This window comes from Microcaecilia unicolor, chromosome 7, assembly GCF_901765095.1.
Source record: "Microcaecilia unicolor chromosome 7, aMicUni1.1, whole genome shotgun sequence".
Lineage (NCBI taxonomy): Eukaryota > Metazoa > Chordata > Amphibia > Gymnophiona > Siphonopidae > Microcaecilia > Microcaecilia unicolor.
This window is the reverse complement of record NC_044037.1, coordinates 83,969,072-83,991,480: the sequence shown is the minus strand read 5'-3', so window position 1 is coordinate 83,991,480 and position 22,409 is coordinate 83,969,072. Positions and strand designations below refer to the sequence as shown.

The following is a 22,409-nucleotide window of genomic DNA, read 5'->3' as shown; positions in this document are numbered from 1 at the left end:
GGTTTCAAGCCACCGGGAATCTAGAAGATGTCATCCGCCTCTCCACCAGTTGCCGCACTTCACTGCTCTGGTGGACCATCCGGACCAATTTGACCCTGGGACGTCCATTCCAAATTCCGCAGCCCACGAAAGTGCTGACGACGGATGCATCTCGCCTGGGGTGGGGAGCCCATGTCGATGGGCTTCACACCCAGGGTCTGTGGTCCCTCCAGGAAAAGGATCTGCAGATCAACCTCCTGGAGCTCCGAGCGATCTGGAACGCACTGAAGGCTTTCAGAGATCGGCTGTCCTGCCAAATTATCCAAATTCGGACAGACAATCAGGTTGCAATGTATTACGTCAACAAGCAGGGGGGCACCGGATCTCGCCCCCTGTGTCAGGAGGCCGTCGGGATGTGGCGTTGGGCGTGTCACTTCGGCATGCTCCTCCAAGCCACGTACCTGGCAGGCGTAAACAACAGTCTGGCCGACAGACTGAGCAGAGTATTGCAACCGAACGAGTGGTCTCTCCATGCCAGAGTGGTACGCAAGATCTTCCGAGCGTGGGGCACCCCCTCGGTGGACCTTTTCGCCTCTCAGACCAACCACAAGCTGCCTCTGTTCTGTTCCAGACTTCAGGCACACGGCAGGCTAGCGTCAGACGCCTTTCTCCTTCATTGGGGGACCGGCCTCCTGTATGCTTATCCTCCCATAGCTTTGGTGGGGAAGACCTTACTGAAGCTCAAGCAAGACCGCGGCACCATGATTCTGATAGCGCCCTTTTGGCCCCGTCAGATCTGGTTCCCTCTTCTTCTGGAGTTGTCCTCAGAAGAACCGTGGAGATTGGAGTGTTTTCCGACTCTCATTTCGCAGAACGACGGAGCGTTGCTGCACCCCAACCTTCAATCCCTGGCTCTCACGGCCTGGATGTTGAGGGCGTAGACTTTGCTGCGTTGGGTCTGTCTGAGGGTGTCTCCCGGGTCTTGCTTGCCTCTAGGAAGGATTCCACTAAAAAGAGTTACTTTTTCAAGTGGAGGAGGTTTGTCGTTTGGTGTGAGAGCAAAGCCCTAGAACCTCGTTCTTGCCCTGCACAGAACCTGCTTGAATACCTTCTGCACTTATCAGAGTCTGGCCTCAAGACCAACTCAGTAAGGAATCATCTTAGTGCTATTAGTGCTTACCATTATCGTGTGGAAGGTAAAGCCATCTCTGGAGAGCCTTTAGTCGTTCGATTCATGAGAGGTTTGCTTTTGTCAAAGCCCCCTATCAAGCCTCCTACAGTGTCATGGGATCTCAACGTCGTCCTCACCCAGCTGATGAAACCTCCTTTTGAGCCACTGAATTACTGCCATCTGAAGTACTTGACCTGGAAGGTCATTTTCTTGGTGGCAGTTACTTCAGCTCGTAGGGTCAGTGAGCTTCAAGCTCTGGTAGCTCATGCTCCGTATACCAAATTTCATCACAACAGAGTAGTGCTCCGCACCCACCCAAAGTTCCTGCCGAAGGTGGTGTCGGAGTTCCATCTTAACCAGCCAATTGTCTTGCCAACATTCTTCCCCAGGCCGCATACCCGCCCTGCTGAACGTCAGCTGCACACATTGGACTGCAAGAGAGCATTGGCCTTCTACTTGGAGCGGACACAGCCCCACAGACAGTCCGCCCAATTGTTTGTTTCTTTCGACCCTAACAGGCTAGGGGTCGCTGTCGGGAAACGCACCATCTCCAATTGGCTAGCAGATTGCATTTCCTTCACTTACGCCCAGGCTGGGCTGGCTCTTGAGGGTCATGTCACGGCTCATAGTGTCAGAGCCATGGCAGCGTCAGTGGCCCACTTGAAGTCAGCCACTATTGAAGAGATTTGCAAGGCTGCGACGTGGTCATCTGTCCACACATTCACATCACATTACTGCCTCCAGCAGGATACCCGACGCGACAGTCGGTTCGGGCAGTCGGTGCTGCAGAATCTGTTTGGGGTGTAAATCCAACTCCACCCTCCAGGACCCGAATTTATTCTGGTCAGGCTGCACTCTCAGTTAGTTGTTCTTCGTAGGTCAATTTCTGTTGTACCCTCGCCGTTGCGAGGTTCAATTGACCTGGGTTCTTGTTTTGAGTGAGCCTGAAAGCTAGGGATACCCCAGTCGTGAGAACAAGCAGCCTGCTTGTCCTCGGAGAAAGTGAATGATACATACCTGTAGCAGGTGTTCTCCGAGGACAGCAGGCTGATTGTTCTCACCTACCCTCCCTCCTCCCCTTTGGAGTTGTGTGTTTCATCTTTTGCTAGTCATTCAACTGGCGGGAGCGGTCGCGCACGGGCGGGAAGACGGCCGCGCATGCGCGGTGGGCGTGCCCTGCGTGCCGACCGTCCCGCGAAGCTTTTTTCCGGTTGGTGGGGGCTGCCGCGGACGTCACCCAGTCGTGAGAACAATCAGCCTGCTGTCCTCGGAGAACACCTGCTACAGGTATGTATCATTCACTTTCTGGTGCGCAGCAAAAATCAGGTGGTAATCGTCATTCTACGTGCTTATACGATTACCACACGGTTACCGTATGAGACTTTACCACTAAGTCAATGGCTAGCGGTAAGGTTGCAAACCCATAATGGATGTTTGGCAATTTTCATTTTGCCGCACACCCATTTTTGGCAAAAATGTTAAAAAGGCATTTTTTACAGGTTCACTGAAAAATGATTCTGCACATGCCCAAAACACGCGTGTACACTACCTCAGGCCATTTTTCGACATGCCTTAGTGAAAGGGGCCCTTTTTGTGTAAATGCTTTGAAAATACACCTTATAGTATGTCAGGTAGTTTTTTTTAAATGTTTTTATTGTGCATGTTTAATTGTAATCTACCTTTGCATTTGGTAGAATATAAATAATAAATTAAAATTAAACATAAATAGCTTTAACAGAAGGATACATATTTTTTTTTTGGGGGGGGGGAGGGGGTTGAATTCTGTCCTTTAGGTCACTGGGGCATGTTGAAGCTTGGAAGGGACGTCATCCATAGTTTGGGCTGCTATATCCGTGTGGTCAGTCTTTCCTTTTGGCGGAAGCCCACAGCTATGTGGTAGCACCCATTCCCACTAAGATAGTTAGCACTGGAAATTCCTCCACATAGGGTGACCATCTGGCTTGATTTTTTTTTTGTCATACTGGGAAATGTTTAGAATGCTTTGAAAGAGGAGTTGGAAAAATCAAGGCTTATGTACTAACTAGGAGATAGCAATCAGAGATACTGACCAGTTGGCTGACCCAGTGTGCTTTGTGTCCATGATTCAAACCTCGGCAGCGCAGGTGAGGATTACTCCATGCCTTTAACTCCTACCTCCATCAGAACGCCCAGAACTAATGGCAATACAACTAAATAACATACTTGCCAGCATCTGTGGAACCCACACATCCTGCACCCCTCGGATGTGATATTGCACTCCCCAGATACAACCGCAAGCTGAACACTACCCGCCTGCACTACAATATCTCTCCAGATACCTACCTCAAACCAATGACACAGTACTCAGAACCACAGAGCCTCTGCACCCTGGGGCAACTCCTTTGAACATTTAACTGTGAGTATACTATATGTGTCTACCCAAAAAATAAACCATAGCCAAGAAAGAAACTCAGGAACGTTCTGAGGTACCAGTACTCACCTAATGATACTGACTCCTACAGTGTTTACACGTAGCTGACGGAAACAAATCAAAGAACAAATCTCACCCAGAACTAACCCTCCCACTCGAACACAGCTACTAGAGGCCAAATCGAATTGATTCAAAATTAACATCATCAAATTATTCCTAGCTATCTACTCCATATCACTGATCCATCTAACACTATCTACCCCACTCGCAGAAAACAACATCATACCCATACTACATAATTACCAAAGATTGACCAAATACCCCTCACATCAACAATCTGACAATAACCATAATAAATGAAGAATACCAACACGCGGACAACATCAAGGGAACGGAAAGAAAAATCAAACCAAACACACACAAGCAGAGAGAAACGACAACTAAAAAAAATACACACCATCCCAAACACAGAAGCCCCATACCAAAAAATTCAAGTGGGTTACATCAACGCCAGATCCGTCGTAAACAAAACAACACCAATAACTGACTGGATCACGGCAGAAAACCTTGATCGTTATAACCTTCATTAATGAAACTTGGATCCATGATCAAAAAGACCCCATAATACTTGACCTATGCCCTCCAGGATATAAAATCACTCACTGGACCAGAAAAGGAAAGCGAGGCAGAGGCATAGCACTAATCTATCGATCCCACTTCACAACCGAAACCACTGCCGAGTTTATAACACCCCAACTTGAAATCTCCTCAATTAGAATTCACAACAAATCCCTACTTGAACACTTGAATTGTATCTTGTTTTACAGATCACCAGGCAACTGGAACGAAAGCAAGTCAAATTTCATGGACCTCATCTCAAACACTTGTGCATCCAATTCCAACATATTACTACTAGGAGACATTACTACTACTACAATTTAGCATTTCTATAGCGCTACAAGGTGTATGCAGCGCTGCACAAACATAGAAGAAAGACAGTCCCTGCTCAAAGAGCTTACAATCTAATAGACAAAAAATAAAGTAATCAAATCAATTAATGTGTACAGGAAGGAGGAGAGGAGGGTAGGTGGAGGCGAGTGGTTACAAGTGGTTACGAGTCAAAAGCAATGTTAAAGAGGTGGGCTTTCAGTCTAGATTTAAAGGTGGCCAAGGATGGTGCAAGACGTAGGGGCTCAGGAAGTTTATTCCAGGCGTAGGGTGCAGCGAGACAGAAGGCGCGAAGTCTGGAGTTGGCAGTAGTGGAGAAGGGAACAGATAAGAAGGATTTATCCATGGAGCGGAGTGCATGGGAAGGGGTGTAGGGAAGGACGAGTGTGGAGAGATACTGGGGAGCAGCAGAGTGAGTACATTTATAGGTTAGTAGAAGAAGTTTGAACAGGATGCGAAAACGGATAGGGAGCCAGTGAAGTGACTTGAGGAGAGGGGTAGTATGAGTAAAGCGACCCTGGCGGAAGACAAGACGGGCAGCAGAGTTTTGAACCGATTGGAGAGGGGAGAGGTGACTAAGTGGGAGGCCAGCAAGAAGCAGATTGCAGTAGTCTAAACGAGAGGTGACAAGGGTGTGGATGAGGGTTTTGGTAGAGTGCTCGGATTTTACAGATGTTGTAAAGAAAGAAACGACAGGTCTTCGCGATCTGCTGGATGTGAGCAGAGAAGGAGAGAGAAGAGTCAAAGATGACCCCAAGGTTTCGAGCTGAGGAGACAGGGAGAATGAGAGAGCCATCAACAGAAATAGAAAACGGGGGGAGTGGGGAGGTGGGTTTGGGGGGGAAAAATGAGAAGCTCGGTTTTGGTCATGTTTAATTTCAGGTGGCGTTGAGACATCCAGACAGCAATGTCAGACAAGCACCCACATTAACTACTAGGAGACATTAACGCACGTGAATGCAAGGAATTCCTCCACTTATGGGATCTTAAATGGCCACACATGCAAGCAACCCACACTAAAGGGCACACACTTGACCTCATCTCATACAAATTGTCTACTGATATTAACTGATTGTTTAACTGATATTAAATGGTCATAATCACCTTGGACCAACCACTATAAACTAAACCTATCCCTAAAATGGCGTAAAAAGGGTTCATATCGAACACAAGAACAAACAACCTACACCACAAGGGGCCAAATAGACCTGAACACATTCTGGCAACAGATATATAATAATGAATGGACAACACAAACGGACTCCACATACTTCCTTTCTGAATGGGATAAAAGATGCAGAAGCATATTAGACGAAATAGCACCCCTACAAACAAGAACTTCACATAGACATAATCCAGTCCCATGGTTCAACGATGAACTGAAAAAACTAAAAACACAAACCAGGAAGCTTGAACGAGCATAGATAAAAGCAAAAGACAATCACACACTTAACGCTTGGAAGCAAATACACAGAAAATACAAATACACAATAAGACAAACCAAAAGGTCATACTATAAAACCAAAACAGGACCAGATCACAAAGATACAACGAAACTATACCAACTCGTACATAAACTACTGGACACTACCTCGGTCTTCACAACCAACTCAGACATCCCATCGGCAGACAAACTTGCCAAATACTTCAAAATTGTAAAACTACGAAATAATCTTCCTCAGAATACAGCCGATATCGAAAACTTCATCAATGGCCTGGACCCAACCTCAGGAGAATACCCAGCGGACTGAACCTGGTCAAAATTCACTTTCCTCACCACCAAAACTATTGCCCATGCGCTTAGGAAAACCTCCAACACTCACTGCAAACTGGACACCTGCCCCAGCTACCTTATAAAATCCGCCCCCGATCGATTCACAACAGATCTCACATCCCACCTAAACTTCATGCTCCAACAAGGTCTCTTCCCTTGGGAAAATGGCAACATCCTACTCACCCCCATACCAAAAGATACCAAGAAAAACACAAACGAACTCACCAACTACCGCCCAGTAGCATCTATCCCACTTGCGGTCAAGCTGATGGAAAGTATGGTAACAAAACAACTCACTGATTACATACACAAATTCTCAATACTACATGAATCACAATCAGGATTTCGCTCCTGCCATAGCACCGAAACAGTGCTAACCACCCTCCTGGCCAAATTCAAGCAGGAAATAGCAACAGGCAAAAGCATACTTCTCCTCCAATTCAACATGTCCAGTGCATTTGACATGGTAAATCATAGCATACTACTAAGAATCCTAGACTACTTCGGGATTAGTGGAAACGTACTCAGTTGGATCAAGGGTTTCCTAACCACCAGAACATACCAAGTGAAATCAAACTCAAATATATCATCACCGTGGAAAGCAGACTGCGGAGTACCTCAATGGTCACCACTATCACCGATCCTTTTCAACCCACCCAGGGCCTCAACCCATTTATCTATGCAGACGACGTTACAATTTACATCCCCTTCAAACATGATCTGACAGAAATCACCAACGAAATCAACCTCGGCTTGGACACCATGAACTCATGGGCAAATGCATTCCAACTAAAACTCAATACAGAAAAAACACACTCCCTCATCCTCTCATCCCAATATAACACGAACATACCCACAAACTTAGTCACCCCAGACCACACCACACCCTCCCTATTTCAGATAGCTTGAAAATCCTCAGTGCCATAATCAACCGGAACCTTACACTCGAGAGCCAAGTTAACGCCATAATTAAGAAAATGTTCCACTCAATGTGGAAACTCAAACGCGTGGAACCATTCTTCCCAAGGGCAACATTCCGTAACCTAATACAATCAATGGCAATAAGCCATGCAGACTATTGCAATGGAATTTATGCGAGATGCAAAGAGCAACTCATAAAGAAACTACAGACCGCTCAAAACACAGCAGCCAGGCTTATATTTGGAAAATCACGATTCGAAAGTGCCAAACCCCTCTGAGAAAAACTGCATTGGCTCCCAATCAAGGAACGTATAACTTTCAGTCTGCACCCTGGTCCACAAAATTATCTATGGCGAAGCCCCAGGATATATGACCGACCCTGTAGACCTGCCAACCAGAAACACAATCGAACCATCATGAACATACTTAAATCTTCACTACCCTAGCTGTACAGGACTCAAGTACAAATCAGTTTACGGATCCAGCTTCTCCTATATAAGCACGCAACTGTGGAATGCACTACCGAAAGCCATAAAAACAACATACAACCACCTTAGCTTCCGGAAATCACTAAAGACCAACCTGTTCAAAAAGGCATAACCTACTGATCCAACTTAGGTGCCTGAACCCAGCAACACAACGAAACCAAAGCCATAATGAACACTTTATAACTCTTCTTCTCTACGATTCTCCTAATGCGTTTGTAACACATGAACCTCTTTGATGATAACATCACTTTGTATTTGTTTCATCACCGGAGGCGACTAACGCCTCAAGGTACTATGTAAGCCACATTGAGCCTGCAAATAGGTGAGAAAATGTGGGGTACAAATGTAACAAATAATAATAAGCTTGACTGACCGCAGGACTTCTTTCTCTGTCAAACTCAGGATATTGTCATTCTTCGTTCTCTGCTCTTCTAGATAAGTGAGCACAGAAGTTTCCATGTTGAAGTCAACTTTTTCACCATATCTTTACACCAGCCTGTCAGCCTTGTTCCTCCACTCTCCTCTCTCTCTCTGGTTCCTATGATATGGGGCCAGGTGTCCTCTTCTTACTGCTCTGTTGGTGAATAGGGTGGCTGGAGCATTTTTATCTAGGTCCTCTTGTTTAAGCATATTAGGGGTAAAAGTTAGATGCCAAAAAATTGGGCACTAAACAAGTATTCTGTAATGGCAGAGTTGTACTCTAAATCTGTTGTAGAATACTAGCGTAAATCTGTAGTTAAACACAAGATTTTACGCACAACTGCTTATGGCCATGTCTGTGCAGTGGTGGCCATACCATTTGGCCACCTGAGGCAGGGGCCTCAGGCAGCAGTCTTTTGGAGCGGCATCCACCCTCACACCCACTGCGCTCTGGCATTGCCCCTGCTCTTCCTTCCCCGAATTTAAAGTCTTTTCTTGCTTTCCAAAAGTCAGGGTGGCAGCGGTTCCCATATGCTGCCCTGCTGCAGACCCCTTTTCTCTTACGGCCCGCCTCTTTGATATACTTCCTGTTTCCTGAGAGGTAGAGCGGGCCACAGTAGAGAGAAGGGGCCACTGGGGCTGGCAGCAGGGCAGCTTATGGGAACTGCTGTCACCCCCGACTTTTGGAAAGCCAGAAAAGAAGGTACATTCGGGAAAGGAAGGAAGGAAGGAAGGGGGGAGATGTCAGACTATCCCCTCGCCTCATGGCAGACTGTCTTGGGCCGCCCCTGTGTCTATGGCTGGCACAAATGATGGTGAGCAAATGCAACTATTTTATAAAGAGCACACAAGAATAGTTGGAATGCCCCTGACATGTCCATGCTGCTCCCACGTTAACACTCCCTTTGCACTTGCATTTGAGAGAAGTTAGGCGCACTATTTGTAGTCTGTTTCGCGTACAGCTGCAAATTAGCACCAAATAGTGCTTGTTAATGCCATGTATTGGTATCTATCACCAATTATTTGCCAATGTAGTGCCATTAGTTAATTATGTTACACATGTAACTCACTTTATTCTTTAACTGCGCACCCAATTATGTGCCTAGCTTTGGGCGCCATTTATAGAATTTGGAGGATAGGTGGCAATTCTGTAACTGGGCACTATAATTTAGGCAGCTGTATGCAGTGTGTATATGCCGTGCCCCTATATGCTGGGTGCCATTATGGAATACTAATGTAAATTGGCATCAGTCTGCCTACGTTTCATGTCAATAGGCCTAAGTGAGTGTGTCAAAATGAGGCGGTTTAGCGTATAATTTATTCTGTAAGTTTTATGTTAGTAAATGTTGGCCCTGACCATGTCCTCCCTCCCACCCCATGAGTTGCATGCCTCATTTATAGAATAACGCTGAGCACTTAGCCTCTTGCATGCGTAAGCGTATACTTACCTGTGTAACTGCTAGGTTTCTAAAAATAAATTATGGGCATAATCGGTGAGTAAATTTAAGTGCTATGTTACAGACTGACGTGGGTTGAGTTTTTAGGATCAGCGTATCTGTAAACAGAACTGTGATTGCAACTGGCAGAGTGTAGGGCTGCATTTAGAAACCCAAGACTGGGCAAGGATGCTTAGTGTATGTACACTGGGCCAGCTGGTCAGCACACTACAATAAGCAGCAGGCATTCTTGAGTAAGGCAGTACACGCACTTCCTGCCTCCCCTCCCTCCCTTCCATCTCTGCAACAGTTCTCAGGCTTAAGCTCACCACATGGGTGCTGGGAAAACAGCTTTGGTTTCTGCATCAGCCTAAGGGCTAAGCTTCTCCTGCGTCTTGTCACATGACTTCATATAACAGAGTGCCATCATTTGCACAAGGCAACATGTTGTATTTGTTTTCTGCCTAGTTTTATTAGTTATGAAAGCACATGGGTCAGGCTGTGTAGTACTCATGTCTACAGCTGGTATGCAGCCTCCCTCTACTCGCAGTTCTGCTGGAGCACTTGGTACCAGTGTTGTATAAGCTTGCCATGCACACAACCATTCTGCCTATTCAATTAAAAAGCATGCTGGATATCTCACTGGTTGGAATCTTTCCTGAGAGACCCTTTTCCTGGAGCTGGGAATACTTCCTCAGGCTGAGCAGCTGGACTTTTACTTCTGCCTAGTGACCAGCATTTGTCTCTTGCAGCTGTTATTCTGACAACTGAAGCTCCCTTGCACCAGTTTTCAGCCTGGCCGATCTGATAACAAGCTCTGCTGTAGGGCTTCCTAGTGAGTTTACAGTGCTGGGAATGCTTTAGAGGGGCAACTTGTCTATTAAGTAAAATCTATTCTCAGCCATTTGATATTTGTGCCATTACCAGAGCATCTTTCAATGTACCTATTGCTGTTAAAGGGGGTTGGTGCCCAGTTTTTGCAAAACAGATGCATAATCTCTGATATTGTGTTTGTTTGTTTTTTAACTTATTTGTCTGGCATATAAGTACATAAGTAATGCCATACTGGGAAAAGACCAAAGATCCATCGAGCCCAGCATCCTGTCCCCGACAGCGGCCAATCCAGGTCACGGGCACCTGGCAAGCTACCCAAACGTTCAAACATTTTATACAAGTTATTTCCGAAATTGTGGATTTTTCCTAAGTCCATTTAGTAGCGGACTTGTCCTTTAGGAAACCGGCCAATCCCTTTTTAAACTCCGCCAAGCTAACCGCCTTCACTATGTTCTCCGTCAACGAATTCCAGAGTTTAATTATGCGTTGGGTGAAGAAAATTTTTCTCCTATTTGTTTTAAATTTACTACACTGTAGTTTCATCGCATGCCCCCTAGTCCTAGTATTTTTGGAAAGCGTGAACAGACGCTTCACATCCACCTGTTCCTCTCCACTCATTATTTTATATATCTCTATCATGTCTCCCCTCAGCTGTCTCTTCTCCAAACTGAAAAGCCCTAGCCTCCTTAGTCTTTCCTCATAGGGAAGTCATCCCATCCCTGCTATCATTTTTGTCACCCTTCACTGCACCTTTTCCAGTTCTGCTATATCTTTCTTGAGATGCGGCAACCAGAATTAAACACAATATTCAAGGTGCGGTCGCACCATGGAGCGAAACAACGGCATTATAACATCCTCACATCTGTTCTCCATACCTTTCCTAATAATACCCAACATTCTATTTGCTTTCCTAGCTGCAGCAGCACACTGAGCAGAAGGTTTCAGTGTGTTATCAACGACAACACCCAGATCCCTTTCTTGGTCCGTAACTCCTAATGTGGAACCTTGCATGATGTAGCTATAATTCGGGTTCTTTTTTCCCACATGCATCACCTTGCACTTGTTCACATTAAATGTCATCTGCCATTTAGCTGCTCAGTCTCCCAGTCTTGTAAGGTCCTTCTGTAATTTTTCACAATCCTCTCGCGAGTTAACGACTTTGAATAACTTTTGTCATCAGTGCTAGTGTTACTAAGCCAAAGGAAGCTCTGGAACGAGGGGGCATAGGATGAAGCTGAAAGGGGATAGATTCAGAAGTAACCTGAGGAAATACTTCTCCACAGAAAGGGTGGTGAATTCGTGGCCTCCTGGTGGAAGTGATGGAGACAAAACCAGTGTCAGAATTCGAGAGAGCTTGGGACAAGTACATAGGATCTCTAATGGAGTGATAGGAAGAGTAGATGGCATGGATGGGCAGACTGGATAGGTCATATAGTCTTTATCTGCCTACATTTTTCTCTGTTTCTATAGTCCTCGAGGGCCATTATGAGGACAATTCTATAACTGAGCACCTCCATTTAGGTGTACCAAGGGCATGCACTAGGATCCTATAGTATAACAGATTTTAGGTACGTTGGTTCCGTTATAGAATATTAGCATAACCTGGTATCAGCACCTAACATTTAGACACCTGCAGTTACACCAGTTCTACAGCTGGTGTAAGTCTGGGCACCTAAATGTGGCAGGGAGGGAGGTGTGTAACTTACAGTATTCTCTAAGTGGGAGACCTGCCTATGTCCTGTCCATATAGAGGGGCATAATAGAACGTCGCCGGCCAAATAGGTCGCCGTCGATCTATTGTGGCGGAGGCGCTACAGCTGGCCGGAACCGTATTATCGAAAAAGATGGCTGGCCATTTTTTTTTTCGATAATACGGTTTAGGCTGGCCAAATGGCTTGGATTTCGCCGGGTTTGAGATGGCCGGGTTTGTTTTTCAGCGATAATAGAAAAAAATACCGGCGATCTCCAACCCGGTGAAATCCAAGCCATTTGGTCATGGGAGGAGCCAGCATTTGTAGCGTACTGGTCCCTCTGACATGCCAGGACACCAACTGGGCACCCTAGACATGTGGGTACAGTGGGTTTTGGAGGGCTCCCATTACCAGCACAAGTGTTACAGGTAGTGGGGGTGGGTCTGGGTCCGCCTGCCTTAAGTGCACTGCGGTACCCACTAAAAGTGCTCCAGGGGCAGGACTTGTTGCTGCTGTATAAGCTTGCCACACCAGTTGACACCTGAAGACTAATCTCTTTGAAAAAGTCCTTTATTTGAATAAGCACGTTTACTCACAGTTAACTGCAAATCAGAGGTTGTGCCCCACTGGCAGAGTCTTCCTGGTACTGAGATTAGCAATAGGTCAGAGATGGCAGAATGTTGTACAATGCCCTCTTTCAGCAACATTCAAGGTAATAACTAAGTTCTCTAACATGAATAACACATGAAAGGGATCTAAAACTGGCTTACAAATATGGCCACTACCTCATGGACTAACGGAAGTAAAACAGGGCACACTCTGACCCAGTTAGCAGGGGGAAAAGCACCATGGGAGTACAGCCCAGTACCCTACACCCACCACAATGCATTGCTGATGTGACTCTGCAGTGCACCTAACAGAAAAGGTGTCACACTCACCCGAGAGCCACATCACAACTAGGGAAAGGCTGTCTGAGGATAGAACACATTCTGCTGTCATGGAGGTGGGTATATCATTTGAGGCTGGCATACAGGCTGGCAAAAAAGGTTTGTAATTTTATTTTGTTAGTGTGGGAGAGGGTTGGTGATCACTGGGGGACTACGGGGAGGTCATCCCCCATTCCCTCTGGTGGTCATCTGGTCAGTTGGGGCACCTTTTTGAGGCTTGGTCGTGAAAATAAAAAGACCAAGTAAACCCGGCGAAATACTGCTTATCGCCGGGTTTTTTTTTCCATTATCGGCGAAAGCCGGCCATCTGGTAGCCAAGCCCATGCCCGCCCATGCCCCACTTTCGCTTAGCCGGTGACACGCATCTTTGAACTTTCGACGGCGAGACGACGGGAAAGCGGCGATGCTGTCAAAAATGCAGCTTTCGATTATACCGATTTCGCTGCTTTTCCGAGATCGCCGGCCATCTCCTGATTTATGTCGGGAAACGGCCAGCAATCACTTTCAATTATAAGGTGGATAGTAACATAGTAGATGACGGCAGAGAAAGACCTGTATGGTCCAGCCAGTCTGCCCAACAAGACAAACTCATATGTGCTACTTTATGTGTATACCCGACCATGATTTGTATCTGCCATTTTCAGAGCACAGACCGTAGAAGTCTGCCCAGCACTAGTCCCGCCTCCCAACCACTAGCCCCGCCTCCCACCACCGGCTCTGCCACCTTGCAAATAATGCCCTTGCAAGAGAGTCGTGCATTTACAGATTAGAGCTTTATAACATAACATAGTAAGTGACGGCAGATAAAGACCTGAACGGTTCATCCAGTCTGCCCAACAGATTTAAATCAACAATGAATGTGATATTATATACTTGATCATGATCTTTCTTTGGCTTCATACTGGCATATTCACCAAGTGTGCATAGACACATGTTTATGATAGTATCTTAAACATTTACACACACAGTGGATGCCTAAATGTTAGCTCTTAGATTATAGAATTGGTCTTGATGTGTTCTGGTTTTCAGGACTATCACAATGAATATCCTATGAGATGTATTACGTAATAAATCTAATTCATGGTTAACTTACACAGTTTCAGCTTTTTCCTGAGAACCAGATTCCTGTTTGGCTTTTAACTATCTGGAGTTCATCATTGCTGCTGCATGCCATTCCTCGGAAGACTCCAGGTCACTGGAATGCTCTGGGTAGAGGCCTTGTGGTTTACCACTCTAGCTAGGGCTGTCAGAAGGGCTGGGTGATACAGGTGGGGTACAAACATCTGAGAGCTGGAATGCCAGCACACCAAGCTACTGCTGCTAGTCTAGTAACTTTAGTCGTATTTAAAAGTTTAGAACTGCCATTAGGTGTGCAGCTGTATTCTTTTGAGGAGGATCGCCTTCACAGCAGGCCTTGCTCCCATGACTGGTTAAGTCCTGCAGCTGATCCTATTTTCTAGCCTGCTCAGAGCAATGGCTAGTGTGGCAGTGGGCCTGGATCAAGGCCTTCCCCTTCAGGTAGCCTTCAGGAGCCAAGCAAGGAGGAGCTGGAGAATTGTGCAGAGTGGAGGAGAAGCCTAGTGATCAGAGCACCAGGGTGCCAGGTTCAAATCCCACTACTACTATTGTAATATTAGGAAAGTCACTTTACCCTCCACCATGGTCTAGGGCCCTGATGGTGAACCTATGACACGCGTGTCAGCACTGACACGCTTAGCCATTTTCGATGACACGCAGCGCCGCCGCAGTGTGGTCCGCCCTCCCTCCTCGCTCCCGGAAACTAACCTTAAAGCCTCCTTTCACGTCGCAGCAGCAGGGCAGGCCACTCCTTCCTGCCGTGTCCTGACCTCGCCTGACGTAACGTCCGCGAGGGCGGAGCACAGAAGGAAGGAGGAGAGGTCTGCCCTGCTGCTGCTTGCTGCAGCGTGAAAGGAGGCTTTAAGGTTAGTTCCGGGCCCGGTAGCGGGTGGAGGGGGGGCCCGGTGACCTCGGGTGGGCAGCGATCTCGGGTAGGGGGGGCCCGGGGGCCGTCCTAGCAGCAGTGATTTTTCTTGAAGTGACACACCACCCGAGTTATGCTCGATTTTTTGGTGAATTTTGACACACCAAGCTCAAAAGGTTGCCCATCACTGGTCTAGGGTATAAACCTGTTGATTGTAAGCTTTGTTTTCTGCTCTGGCATGTTCACTTTAACCTTAAACCCTTCCCTCCTGTTTGAGTAGGCATCATGTGGAGAGACATAAGAGGGGAGGGACTAGAGCAGACACAATTTAGCTTGCAGCTCTCTGTAGTCCTGAACTCAGCTGAGACTAGAGTGAAGTGGAGGGGGACAAATAAGGGAATGCTAAAGTCAACCCTAAAAGGTGCCAGAAGGGGAGAGAGTGAGTGTGTGCATATATATGAGAGAGTAGAAGGTGAGAGAGGAAGCTGATTTGCATTTTCCTGCCCACTTTTTTGCTAAACAACAGCAATCTCAAGGTGGGATATGGAGAGTCCCAGAGTAGTAGCTGAGAGTATGACTGCTTAAAAAGAAAATGGAAGTGGTTGAGATTCTTTAGAGACAAATTTACCACAGCACGTTCATCACAGGTAGAGAGGGTGGTGAGAGCTCTGCCATGGAAATTCCACAAGTGCTAAATGGTGGTTGGATATTGCTGCAAGAAGCCAAACTGCTGCTTCAGAAGAAGAACCTAGCAAGAGCCACACCTGCAGGATGGCAAGGGAAACATTTTGGTAATTAACACACCCAGATGCATCAACCAAATGTAAAAAAATCTAAAACGTAAAAGTCCTTAACGAATTAAAAAAAACGAAGAATGCACCAAAAAAACAAGCCGCACAAGTTCGGTGCGGTATTGTAAAGTACAATGCACCAAACTGGTGTAATCCCCGTCGTTAATCGGCCCCTAAAGCATGTGCAGAGCAGCCAAGCGTTATGCTGGCTGCTCTGCGCATGCCACAAACGTCAAAACAAAACAAAACAAAAAAACCGGGGGCGGGCCCAGGTCAGGGAAGGAGAGACGTCCTGAAGACTCGCGGCGATCAGATGTTCTTCTTGCCCCTGCAGCGCCTTCACACAGAGGTGAGAGGCGCTGCGTGGGCCCGGTAAGGCAGAGGGGGGGTCCGGTGGAGGGGAGGGAGCGGCGGCGACGACCTCAGGGGGGCGGGGCATGGGGGCAGAGGATGGCGGGAGGCGGAGCTGTGGGAGAAGGAGAAAGAGAGAGACAGGAAGGGAGGGGGGCCGGGGCTGCTAAACTTTTGATTTTTGTTTTGATTTTTTATTTAATACAGGGGGAAGCGGGGAGCAGCGGCGACCTCGGGCGGGGGGGGGGGGCAAGGCTGTCCATAGAGGACGCTCCTGACGAGCGCCTTTGCCCCCTCCCGATCCTTTTTTGCTTTTTGGTTTGATTTTCTTTTTTATGCAGGGGGAAGCGGGGAGCCACGTGTTTGTGTGGGCTATTTATATTTTCAAACGTGCCAGCTTGGATTTTTATGCTGCAGGGAGAAGCGGGGAGCAGTGTCTGTATGACAGCTCTGACCTCACGTTAAATATTTCACGGTAAATGATTCGGTGCAATCGTTGGTATGGTTAGTGCATCCTGAACTGTCCACATTGCAATTGTAAGTGACTCGTTTGCATTCTGTTTTCGTTAGCTGCTAGCGTCATCGGAAAATGGCCTTTAATGCATGCTATGGTTGAAAATTTCTTCCTTAAAGGGTCGTTAAAGTTTAGTGCATCTGGGCCACAGTCCTTAATACTGTATCACCAGCTTTATAGCAAGAGTAAAAGCACTCCCTGATGGTGTTTTTGAGCACTCCCATGGTCTGATAAGTGAAACACCATTGGGGTGTGCCACTCTATCTTTATACTCTGGGCTGTATTGTATTACCTAAGTGTTTCCTTAATAATTACTTGTGATTCCTATAGGTGGGTGAAATCTTGTATGCTTAACTTTGCTGTAGTGTATTGTACTATTTTTATTATTTGTAATGTGCTTTTTTATTTTGTTTGTTTTGTGACCCACTTCGATCTTCTTATAATTGAAGGGCTTGAATATAAGACATTTTAAATAAATAATAGATCCAAAAATCTGACCCTGCGTAGGTAACTGGCCATAAATTCCTCACCCTCCTGCCCCAACAAAGGCTATATGTCTGTTTTGTACAGACCCTGAACAGAAAGATTCTGTGTTTTCCCAGTATATGCATAAGAATTGTGTGCCAGCCTTTGACAAGATCCTCAAACAGCTACCTGTCAGATATTTACTGTTAACTTGGCTGTTTCATCACTCTCTGATGTTGAGTGAAATGCTTTGTATGCTTACCTTTTCATTCCACAGAACTGCTTTGGAAATTTTGGTGGGATTTTTATTTCTTTTTTTTGTTTGTTTGTTTGTTTGTTTGTTTGTTTAGTCAGAGTGAAAAGGCTATTCTCTGTCTAAAATTTGCTGTTGCAGAGAAAACCTTAATAATAATAATAAAAGGAGATAATTCTAATCTATTTTATTTTGTTTTTCTGCCTTGTATTTTAAGTACATTGAGGCTTCAGGCCTCTTAATCTTCATAGCTGGTGTGTGGATAAATTATTTTCTTTGGCATGCACAAGTTTGGCAGTTTATTTACATGCTTATTTTATAAAACAACATGCACAAGTCCACCCTAGTTCCAACGCCTGGAGCACTTCCGCCCATGTGAGAAAACATATGAGCATAGAGGGTGTATGCACGTTAGTTTTAAATGCATACACTCTAGGCAACTTTGAGGAGAATATTTCTGCATGTGAAACACTGATGCACCTATGGAAATATCTATTTTAATTTCCCCCTTCAAGGATAGTTTTAGAAATGATTTTTTTGTGTAAAATATCTCTTAGGGCCCTGTTGACTAAGCCACGTTATAGGCGCGTTAGCGTTTTTAACACGCGTTAATCATGTATACATGTTAACCATGTATGCGCCTACAATATCCCTATAGGCACCTACACAGTTAACGCACACGCTAATTGTAGGCGCGTTAAAAATGCTAACTCGCCTTAGTAAACAGGGCTCTTAATAAAATAAAATTCCCCAAGGAGGGTGTGCATAAAAGTACACACAGTGACCAGAAGGCGCGTACTTTTTACATTACCTAAGTGTAGGTGTGTTTGAGGCTGTAGTGTGGGCAGAGTCCAGAAATACATAAGCAGGTTATAGAATGTGTACCTGTGTGTGAATTTCAACTGCAATATATTTATACTTGTTCCTGAACAGGTGTAAATATGCACAGCCATGATTGTGCAGGTATTTTAAAAAAGACACTTAGAGGGGCATAATTGAAAGGGACGCCCAAGTTTTGTTGAGGACGTCCTCGCAAAACGTCCCAATGGAGGGGCGGGGAAACCTGTATTATCAAAACAAGATGGACGTCCATCTTTCGTTTCGATAATACGGTCGGGGACGCCCAAATCTTGAAATTTTGGTCGTCCTTAGAGATGGTCATCCCAAGACTTGGTCGTTTCTGATTTTCAGTGATAATGGAAACCAAGAACGCCCATCTCAGAAATGACCAAATGCAAGCCCTTTGGTCGTGGGAGGAGCCACCATTTGTAGTGCACTGATCCCCCTGACATGCCAGGACACCAACCGGGCACCCTAGGGGGCACTGCAGTGGACTTCATAAAATGCTCCCAGGAACACAGCTCCCTTACCTTGTGTGCTGAGCCCCCCAACCCACCCCCCAAACCCACTCCCCACAACTGTACACCACTACCGTAGCCCTTATGGGTGAAGGGGGGCACATAGATGTGGGTACAGTGGGTTTGTGGTGGGTTTTGGGGGGCTCGCTGTTTCCTGCACAAACGTAACAGGTAGGGAGGGGGATGGGCCTGGGTACGCCTGTCTGAAGTGCACTGCACCCACTAAAACTGCTCCAGGTACCTGCATACTGCTGTGATGGACTTGAGTATGACATCTGAGGCTGGCACAAAATATTTTTAAAGATTTTTTGAGGGTGGGAGGGGGTTAGTGACCACTGGGGGAGTAAGGGGGAGGTCATCCCCGATTCTCTCCGGTGGTCATCTGGTCATTTCGGCCACCTTTTTGTTCCTTGGTCTTAAGAAAAACAGGATAAGGTAAAGTCGTCCAAGTGCTCGTCAGAGACGCCCTTTTTTTTCTATTATGGGTCAAGGACATCCATGTGTTAGGCACGCCTTCGCTACGCCTCCGATACACCCCCTTATCTTTGGCCATCCCTGCGATGGAAGGCAGTTGGGGACGTCCAAAATCGGCTTTCGATTATACTGATTTGGACGACGCTGTGAGAAGGACACCCATCTTCCGATTTGTGCCAAAAGATTGGCGTCCTTCTCTTTCGAAAATGAGCCAGATAGGCTACTTATTGCAAAATATCTATTTTTGGCAGCACATGTACAAGTTGCCACACCAAAATAAGGTTTTCTGACTTACCAGTGGGAAGGAGTTGGGGACTGCAAGGCCCAGGAATGTTCACTACTGTAGATATGCTATGATTTTTGTCTGCAAATGGATATAGAAAGCAATGTAACTAAGGTGAGGGTAATCAAGGTTATGTAATTATTCTGTGGAACAAATTAACGAATTCAGGTATTGCACTGAAATGTCAATTTTTTTTTCTCTTGCCACCTCTTAGTTTAATTTATTCAACTTAATCTAACCCTTCACATTCCCAATGAAATCTCTAGGCAAAACACAAATATTAAAAAATATATATATATATTAGGAAAGCATGTGTGTGTGTGTGGGGGGGGGGGGGAGGGGTATACACGTTTGTTGTGTGTGTCCATATGTGTTTTATATGTTGGAGTGTGTATGTGTGTGTTTTTTGTGTGACTGTGATCAGGAGAGGAGATGAGAGGGAAAGCACTATGAAAGGGGAATTCCTTAATTACTATGTATACTGCAGCTGTTTGAACTGCTTCGTCAGTAGAAATGTATTGTAGCATTTTAGGATGAAATATAAGATATTTCTGTTGTATTGTAGAAAAGCATTAGTATTATAGCAATATTATTTGAATGTTCTAATTGTATGCTTATTAGATATTCCATCACTCTTATGCTTGCATCGTATTATATCTCTGTTATTTGAATTTCAGTGCTGTTAAATGTGTATATTTTTGATCCTGTTTCATGGTAATAGGTTTCAATTTGCTGATTTTAAGTTTTCCTCTTTCATTGTAGTTGTTTATTTTTGTACATTTTAATATTGTTATGCTGTTAACAAAATTGTAAGCTTGATGTTAAACTGCACCTACTGTACACCGCCTTGGGTGAATCTCTCAATAAAGGCAGGTAATAAATCCCAATAAATTAAATAAATAATAAATAAATTTCTACAGCATAAACTTTCTCTACCTCCTCCCTTCATGTGACTAGAGCTGCCTTTCAGTCCTTTGCCCTGACTGCCTTCCCATTAACTGGATCTTCAGTGTTGCCAGGTAGTCCTGGAAAAACAAGTACATTTTCCCTAAAAAAAATAAGCCCAAAACATGCGATATCGGTTCAAAAACAAGCCTCAAAATAAGTCCAGTTGTTTTACATACTGTGAATTTTAATCATACAATAAAACACTCACCCGACATTAGAGGAACCGGAGTTGGAACTGGTGCTTACCCTAACCCTCTTCTGCATTCCGGCTCTGCACTGTTAGTGCCTGGTGTCCCGCCCCAGGAGACCACAACTCTACCAATCGCGAGATGCTAGAGTTGTGGCTGAGGCCACTGCCAGTGTATGTGAGTCGTTATGCTCACATATCTTGCCAGTGCCAATAAGCCCAAAAATAAGCTACCTGCGAATTCAACCCCCCCCCCCCCCCACGTGAGTTCTTTAAAAAAAAAAAAGCCCAAACTCGCAGGGAAAAAGCGAGGTTTGCAACACTGGTTCTTACCTGCAGTTTCTGTTGCTAATTACAATGGAGGAAGGGAGGGCTAGCTCATTCAAAGGGGGAGAGAGGAGTAGAGGGGGCATGAGGAACTAAACTTTACCTATCATTCTACCTTCTGGAATTTAAGGTAAAATTCAGCTGAATTCAGAAAAATGCCAGACAGTTGGTAATCCTAATCTCTTGAGTCCTGAGCATATGTCTCAGCCTCCCCCCCCCCCCCCCCAAAAAAAAAAATACTTGTAGCCACAAAGTATGTGCAAAATTTGCCAGTGGCTTAAACTGGCCTGCCCAAGGCAACAGATGTTGCTTACCAATACACATACCAACCAATAAGAGAATGGCATGATTCTTTAAGTAGTTTTCAGAGTAGAATTAACAAGAAAGAAAGGGATAGGGAAATATTTTACAGTTCCCTGTGTGCCCATATGTAGGGGTATATGTGTACTTTATTATTTCTTGCATATGTGGTGTGTGTGTGTTTGTGTGGAGGAAGGGGAGGCATCTGGAGTTGGGAGCACTTGTGAGGTCATATGTGGGGGGTAGTTTGGACCATGTTGGGCTAATTGTGGGGAATTAGTTTTGAGGCTGGGGCAATTTGTGTGGTGGTGGGACAGTTGCAGGGGGGCAGTTTTTGGTTTTGGGCAGTTTGTGGGCTATTGTGTGAAGTTGTAGGTTTAGTTTTGTTGGGGGTGTGAGGTAATTTTTATGGAGGGTTATTTACTGGGGTAGGACAGTTTGTGAGAAGGTGTGCTTTTTTGGCAGTGGGACAGTTTATAGGGTGGTGGGACAATTTGGGTATTTTTTCTTTTGTAGTGTAGAAGTTTTGCAGGAAGTAGTTTTAGGGGTTGGGGCAGTTTAGGGATGGTGTGACTTGGGATAGTTTTTAAATGTGGGGGCAGTATGTGGAGTGGTGTGCAGTTGCAGTGGATCAGTTTTTGGGAATAGGGCAGTTAACAGGGTGTTGGAACAGTTGCAAGGGATAAGTTTTGGAAACAGGATAGTTTGCAGGGTGGTGTAGCAGATGGGCTGTGAGGGCAGATTGGGGGTGGGCCAGTTGTGGGGGGGGGGGGGGGGGAGTTGGGAAGTTTCAAAGAGTAGGGAATTGCACCTTTTAACTGCTTAGCCCTTACTCTAACTGCTACATTTCACTTTAAGTGACTATGCTACAGAAGCTGGAAATCCTTTTCCCATAGAAATGCACTGGGCCATTTTCAAACTCATCCTGTGTCTTTTACCAGTTTTCTCCTAATGCTACATTTTATCCCATTCTGTTAAAACTTCAGAGTTTTGTTTTATTTTATTTTTGGCCACAGATGGACAGACATTCTTGACTCTTGTATAGCTCTCTTTTCAACCTCCTAGAAAGAATAAATATATGATGAAAACACTAATAAATCATAAATCTTTCACAAACAGCCACTTCCATAGCATCTCACAGATCAATCCAGAGATTTGCGGGCTATGCCTGTTACCAGGTACTGTATGAACTAATTT

At 45.5% G+C, this 22,409-nt stretch overlaps 1 protein-coding gene across 5 annotated transcripts in view; it reads left to right on the top strand.

Annotated features, from left to right (window-relative positions):
- Window positions 1-22,409, top strand: part of KLF8 (Kruppel like factor 8) — a 283,965-nt gene that overhangs the window by 105,296 nt on the left and 156,260 nt on the right. The window contains exon 1 of one of the 5 annotated variants that reach the window (XM_030210148.1): window positions 15,334-15,400. The exons of 2 other annotated variants lie outside the window; for them this stretch is intronic. The gene's annotated coding sequence lies outside the window, so the exon portion shown is untranslated. Of the gene's footprint in view, window positions 1-15,333; window positions 15,401-21,004; window positions 21,043-22,374; window positions 22,391-22,409 lie in introns of those variants that run through there. 2 more of the 5 variants (XM_030210145.1, XM_030210146.1) reach the window with 2 other exon arrangements.